We start from the raw sequence: 7,250 nt of genomic DNA, 5'->3' as shown, positions 1-7,250 counted from the left end.
TCTGTCGTTTCTCTTTCTCTGCTTGTTCTCGGTTCATATCTCTGTTCCTGGTTTCTGAATTACTCTGTCTCCACTGTCTTTGTCTGCTTCTTTCAGCCTTTTCTGTTCTGAGTTTCTAGATTCCATTTTTTTTTTAATAGATGATGACAGGTCATAGAATCAAGAACATCAGAGAGGGTCACTCAAGTTCACTCCCAGAGCAAACTGACCCCTTTGTCAGGTCTGTGATTTTCCCAGGCATGGACTGCCACCAACCACCAAGCTGCTAGGATCATCAGTGCACTGTCAGCAGAGGCTAGGGGCCAGCACAGGACTCCTGCAGTGGGTCACACCGAGCCCCTCCCTCATGGCCAGAGCATGGCTCTCTAGGCCCACAGCTTGTTTCTGGGAAGCCAGATTGAATTAGCTGCTGAACCCATCTGGCCAGCCTTTGGCCTAATACCATCTGGCAGCTCATGCCTCAATGCCAACCCCAGCCCCATGGCCTCAGGGCCAGAAATCCAATTTGCAGAAGCTTAATTGAGCCCTGGACTCTCTGGGGCATTGGCCCTCAAGTCCTCCTGCCCAGCTAGCAGCAGATTTCTCAGTGATTAGTAAAGGAGGAAAGAAACACAGGAGCCAAGTTAATTTCAATTACCCTCATTTTCTCCCTGGAGCAGCACATGCCCCTTGCTAAGTGCATCTTTGTGTCACTGCTTCGGACACTGATAAGTATTAACTATTTGGAGCTCTGGGTGCACCCAGACAAGCTGCATTTATCTGCTGACTCCAGAGAGCTGCTGTCGGTCCTCGGCATTTAGTCCTGTTTTACAAAGCCCAGGGAAGCAAGCTTGGATGCAGTCAGTGCCCACGTGGGAAAAGGAAGCAACAGTTTGATAGTCTTTTTCAGATAACTGTGAATTTTTACAAATGTTGATACCAAAACTCAACATGTGGTACTTCTTAAAGGTCATTTGTAATGTGGATTCTGGAACCATGAAACTTTGGCACATTGAAATCTAACATTGTATCCTGTGCTTTGAATGGATTTATGCCTCCTCTTACCATGCATAGGTTACCGGGAGAATACTGGTTCTCTGAATTACACAGATTACACACATCTTTTAAATGTTGATCCATTTTTTCACACAATATTTTTAAAATCAAAGCTATTATTATTAGCACAGAACTCATAAGAAGAGTATCTAAGCAACAGAAGGATGCTAAGCTCATGGTAGCAGATTCAAGTTTTTCAAAATTCTTTTTACTTGAAAGATTGAATTTTATCATTGCTAGTAAGTCCTATCCATTATTTTCCTGAGAGTGGTAAGTGTGTTGTATTCCTTTTTGAGAAAATTCCACCAACATACTCAACTAGAATAACAGTTGAGTTTGTCTGACACTCTTTTAAATAAGGAGACAGTGGAGGAGAGAGGTAGGATCTACCCCAGCCTTGGCAGCCACAAGAGGCTTTCTGGACAAAGTGATGCAGAAGTCCTACATGATGGTGACAGTAAGGAGATGGAAATCTGGGAGTGTTACACTGATGGATGTATCTTTGAATAAAAGGAAACAAGAAAAGGGGAGCATAAGAGTTCCTATCCCCAACAAATGGTTCAGACCATCAAGGAAGAGAAGGGATAAACAGATGCAGCTAGCAGAGAAACCAGTGTGAGATAAGACTGGCAGGGTAGCGAAGAAAGTCTGGTTCACTGAGAAACTACACAGGCAGAGTTCAGTTCAGAGAAGGTGCCCCAGGGGGCGCATCACATGGATGATGTGAATGTCATGCCAAAGGTAGAACATTTGATCTGCTGGCTCCAAAGGTCAATTGATGAGTTCAAACAGGAAGAATGAGGCTCAGATCTGTGCCTTCAGAAAGTCACTCTGGCTGTGGCAGTGTGCTGAGGAAGGAGGGGCTACCAATGGCAGGACTGGGTTAACCCTTGGCACGAAAGTGAGGCTGAGTTAGAGCTGCAGCTGTGGATGCAGAGGCTTGAGAGGTGACATCCTAGGTGAGGAAGAGGAGAGCGAGAGAATTTACCAGACAAGAGTGGTGGCAGGAGTGTCCAGGATCTGTAGAATATCTCCACAGAGTGACTGGTGATTATGTTTTCAGCCTTTGAAACTGAGACTTCTAGTCCATCATTCAGGCTGTGGCATGGCTACTGCTGGGCTCACTTGGTTATGTTTATAGTTAGAATTGGAGGAAAGAACAGAGAAAAAAAGAGCTGAAACACTTAAATCTTGGTTCAGAAGGGATGATGTATAAAGTTGGAGCAAAGCAGGTATAAAGGCTGACATACCATTAAAGAGGAACTTGGCCCAGAGACAAGAAGAAAGATGCCAGGGCCAGCCAGATAGCTCAGCAGACTAAAGTCCCTGCTTACGCACGTGTAGGAACTGGGGTTCAATTCCCAGTGTGCCATACTGGCTCTGTCCTTGGGGTGATCTGAGATAGCACTTGAGACTGGGCGTGGTGGCACATGCCTGTAATCCCAGTGCTTGGGAGGCTGAAAACAGGAGGATCATTATGAGTCTGATCTATGTAGTGAGACCCTGTAGACCCTGTACTAAGTACATAAAAAAGATGCCTTGAGGGCATCTAAGGGATCAGCAAGACTCCACCCATCATGAGTTCACAAGTGCAAAAATATAAACCTTTAATTTGAGAAGAGAATCTTTGATTCCCAAGCTCAAGAAGAGATACCTAAGGAATTGGTGCCTGGGAATTTATTTTACCGTATTCTACCATTAAGGCATTCAGAGGTTGCTGCTGCTGTCATCCAAGGTGGCTTGTGTTGCCCACACTGATGGCAGACTTGGCATCATCCATGTGATGCTGGTTTTATTGGTATGCAGAAGGCAAGAGTTGTGGGGCGAGGGAGGTTTCTATCTAGATTTCAGAGGAAAACCTGCGAGGCCAGGCAAAGAGCTCCTAAGAGAATAATGCAGCAAGCTGGAGGAATGAAGCCAAAGGTTCAGAGGAGACCTCAGGATGTCAGAGATGCCAAGAATATGGAACATCTACTGGGGAAAGCTGCAGGCTATGAGTGAAGTCAACTTAAGAGAGAGACGGCGGATTGCAGCCAGCAAGGCATAGCGGTGGAGCTACCCAAGTCCTCTGGAGCTCCCATCCACAGCCCCCGGTCTGAAACTGGCTATGCAGCTACCGGATTTAACATTTGTCCTGCTGGATTTCAGTCTTGTTTTGTTCCAATTATTTTCTACCCCTATTCCTCCCTTTTGGAATAGGAATGTTTACGCTGTACCTTGGGATTATGTAATTTTTATAGAGGTTGAATGCTAAAGCTTTGCCTTGAGTCTCAGAAGAGACTTTGGGTTTTCAGGGGGTGTTTTTCTTTGTTTTCTTTGTTTTGTTTTTGTTTTGTTTTGTTTTTGTCTGGCTCAGGCTGCCTTAAGGGTGGGTCTGGTACGGCATGTGGAGCTGGAGATTGGACTGTGGTCCCCTGTGCCTGACTGGGTTTGCCCAATCAGGCGCTTTAAACAACGGAGCTAACCCGCAAGCTCAAGAGACTTTGGCTTTTGAAAAATGCTGAAACTGTTGAAATTCTAGGGAAAGGTTTATTGTATTTTCCACTGTGTGCAAGATGGTTTTATCATGTTAGTTGGAAATATTAGATTATTATAGTTTATTCAGAGAATGGTTGAAGATGTGCTTGGGTGTCGAGTTGGGTGTGGGAATGGTGATTAAGCCTGGTGCTCCAGTTGGAGCTGGAAAGAGGCTGCCTGGATGGGGAGGGCAGTGCCAACCATGAGGGGCACTGACCTCTCCAAAGCAGCAAGAAGCCCTGTGTTTAAAACAAAAGCAGGTCCCGAGGTAAATAGGAATGCTCTTTGTTCCTTCTAGACACCAGGAAGCAAAGCACAGGTGAAATCTTCCTCCCTAGATACAGCAACCACCTTCCTCCCTGGTTCTGGGCGGCCAACTTGTTCCCATACAGGGCAAAAGCTAAACAGTAGTACCCTACCCTGGGTGCTACAGGGGGCTCTTTGAACAAAGCCACAGCTGCTGTGGTCCTCAATCTTGGCTAGGAAATGGGCTGAATGCTGGCGAGCGGGAGTTGGTGTTTGGTTGTGGGGCTCATCGGGCAGTTTCCATTTTCCCTGTGCCAACGCCGATAAACCAGTCGTGTAGGCTTGCATTTATTTTTCACATCTGCCCATCTCCATGGGGACCATTTCTAGAAATGGGATTCCCTGGTGCAAACAAATGGAACTATTTCAGGGCTCTGGCCTTACAGAACAGTTGCATCAATTTACAGTCCCAGCAGTCTGAGTCTCTTTTACTTAATTCTTCTCTGTCTAGCTGTTCTTTTTATATCCTAATTTCTGCCAGTTCAGTGGGAAAAGCAGGTATCTTGTGATTTTATTTGCATACTTTCTATTATTCTTATGGTTACAATGGTTTCATATGTTTGCTGATCATTTGTACTTTTGGGTTTTGTTGTTGTTGTTCAGTACTGGACATTTATTATTATTATTATTATTATTATTATTATTATTTGGATTTTAGGGAAAGGTCTACAGGGTGTTTAGGGTCTCACTACTAGATCAGACTTATAGTGATCCACCTGCTTACAGCCTCCCAAGAACTGGGATTACAGGCACGTGCCACTATGCCCAGTCTCAATTGCTGTCTCAGCATGGCAGGCCCTGGGAATTGAACCCCTATGCCCTGAGCCTGCTTGCAGGTGCTTTAATCCGTTGAGCTATTTGGCTGGCCCTCAGGATTAGACATTGAACCCAGAGCTTTTCACATGCTAAGCAGGGGCTCTACTACTAAACTATATCCTCAGGCCTCTTTTCAAATGAGATCTCAGGACATTGCCCAGGCTGTCCTTGAAACTGCTTCCTGCCATCCTCCTGAACGGCTAGGATTACAGGTGTGTATCGCTGTTCTTGGTGTACAAAAACTTCTTGCAATCACAGTTTCAATGTTTCCTTTACAGTGTTTGTTAGCATTGTTAAAATTAGACTTTGATATATAAGTATTTTCCTATGCTTTATTCTTTTTATTTCCTTTTTTACATTTAATGCCATCCATTTGGAATTTATGTTAGTAAGTAATTTGGAGAAAAATAAAGTCCTTACTTATTCAGCCATATTTATTCATTTCCTGCTCCTTTTGAAATGTCACATTAGTTGCATTCTAAATATTTAAAGTGTACTTGGAATGTCTGTGCTGTGATATTACGTTGGTATAACTTTCATAAGTATTATAGACCCCATGTTATTTTTGTAGGTGCTTTCCTTTTGTATTTACCTGACTTTTCTCTCCCATTTACCAGTGATATTTTGAAAGAATTATCGAGCTCCTTTGGGCCCTCAATTGGAATTTCTATATTACCTTAAAGATAATCTCTCATCCAAGCAAATTTCCACTCTCCTATCTAATGCCCCACATCAGAGCAGGTTGACAACGAGCCCCTGTCAAAGCTCATATCCAATGCTCCCCGGCCTCCCTGGGAAGCTCAGCCCCCGTCCCAACTACCCTGCAGTGGACTCAGCTGTCCTCAGCCTTGAAAGCCCATTACAAGGGGCAGCCCGCCCCCTCATTAACTTTGTCCCCGGGGTCAACCCAGATGTTCTGGGAGCAGGAGACACCACTTCTCTCCCCAAAGGCCCCCTGCTCATCCAGCAAGGGCTGTGTGAGGCGCAGCGTGGGTTCACCACACCCAGTCTCTAACCCCAGCAGAAGCACTGGAGTTAAGGTCTCTGGGTTGCTGCAAAAGGGAGCGATCCTGCTTGCAGCACCCTGGAGAACAAGAAGCCATGCTCATTATGGGTATTTATTAGAAATGATGATATGCTGAGTTACTGTAATTAGTATGACATAATAAGTATTTTTCCAAGGCTAGAGGACATTCTGTCTGCCTTAATCCAGAATGAGAAGGAACAGGTCACATTTGAATTCATCCAAACATATTTCTCGAGCACCTGCTATGTGTCCCACATGGTGCCAGGGCTGTGCATGTGGTGGTCAGCAAAATCTGGGGCTCCCTCTACAGTAAGGAGCTACCCAAACTGAGTGGCTGACAGCAATAGAAAGTGCCCCTCAATTTTGGAGTGGAGAAGGCCACAATCGAGCACCAGGAGCCCAGGTTCCTTCCTGAGAGCCCGCATCCAATCCAGTCCTTCCTCCTAACTTCTGACCACGGCTGGTGGTGCTCCTTGGCTCAGGACTGCACAACTCCACTCTGCCTCTGCTGTCACATGCCAATCCCTGGGTGGCTGCCAGAGTATCTATTTCCTTCTTCCTAAAAGGACAAGTCACTGATTGGGGCCTACCCTAATTCAGCATGACTTTGGGGACATTAATGAGATTCTATCTGCAAAATCCCCATTCCAAAAAATGTCACATTCGCAGGTTCTGAGCGGTATCCAAGATAAAGCCAGACACTAGCAAAGCGGGAAGGAAGACTTGACTCACTAATAACCACTGCGGTGAGGAGGGGGGTCCTGAGCGAAAGGAACTCAACTTCAATTTGTGCAGAGGTAACTGTGTGTTTCAAAGGTAATTTGTTAACTGGTTGCTTAGCTGGACAAATAATTGCGCATGCGCAAGCGTACGTACGTTCCTGTGAATGCATGGTGTCAAACACTGAAACCAGGGCTTGCTGCATGCTAGCTAGGCACGTCCTTTCTCACAGAGGTATAATCTCTAGTGATTACAGTACTGGGGAGGCTGAGAGAGAAGGATCTCTCTCAGTTTGAGGCCAGCCTGAACTATACAGCAAGACCCTGTCTCAAAAAAATAAAAAAAACACAAACTCCTCAGTTTTTATACATGACAATGTGGTACTAGTAGAGCAAGATGCTCACAGGCTTCAGAGCTAGAGATTTAACTGTCCTCGATGTCTGTGTTTCAAAGACAGGCTCTCAGGTCTTGGGGAGATGGCTCAGGGTGGGGAGGGTCTACTTCACAAAGGGGAGAGGGCGTGACAAAACTGCCTGGGGAAATAACCAGGACCTGTCAATTAGAAGATCCAAGAGCAGCACCCACACCACCTATGTAGAACTTCTCAGGAGCTCCCAGGAGATGTGGGCGGCATAAAGCAAGGCCTGAGTTTGAAGCCAGCCTGAACTGCATAGCAAGACCCTGTCTTTAAGAAGTTGAAAACTAGAGAGAGGGAGGGAGAGAGGGAGGGATGGAGGGAGGGAGAGAGAGGGAGAGAGACAGAGACAGAGACAGAAAGAGAGAGAGAGAGACAGAGAGAGAGAGAGAGAGAGAGAGAGAGAGAGAGAGA

This window comes from Octodon degus, unplaced genomic scaffold (assembly GCF_000260255.1).
Source record: "Octodon degus isolate 3935 unplaced genomic scaffold, OctDeg1.0 scaffold00026, whole genome shotgun sequence".
NCBI lineage: Eukaryota > Metazoa > Chordata > Mammalia > Rodentia > Octodontidae > Octodon > Octodon degus.
This window is presented reverse-complemented; position numbering follows the sequence as displayed.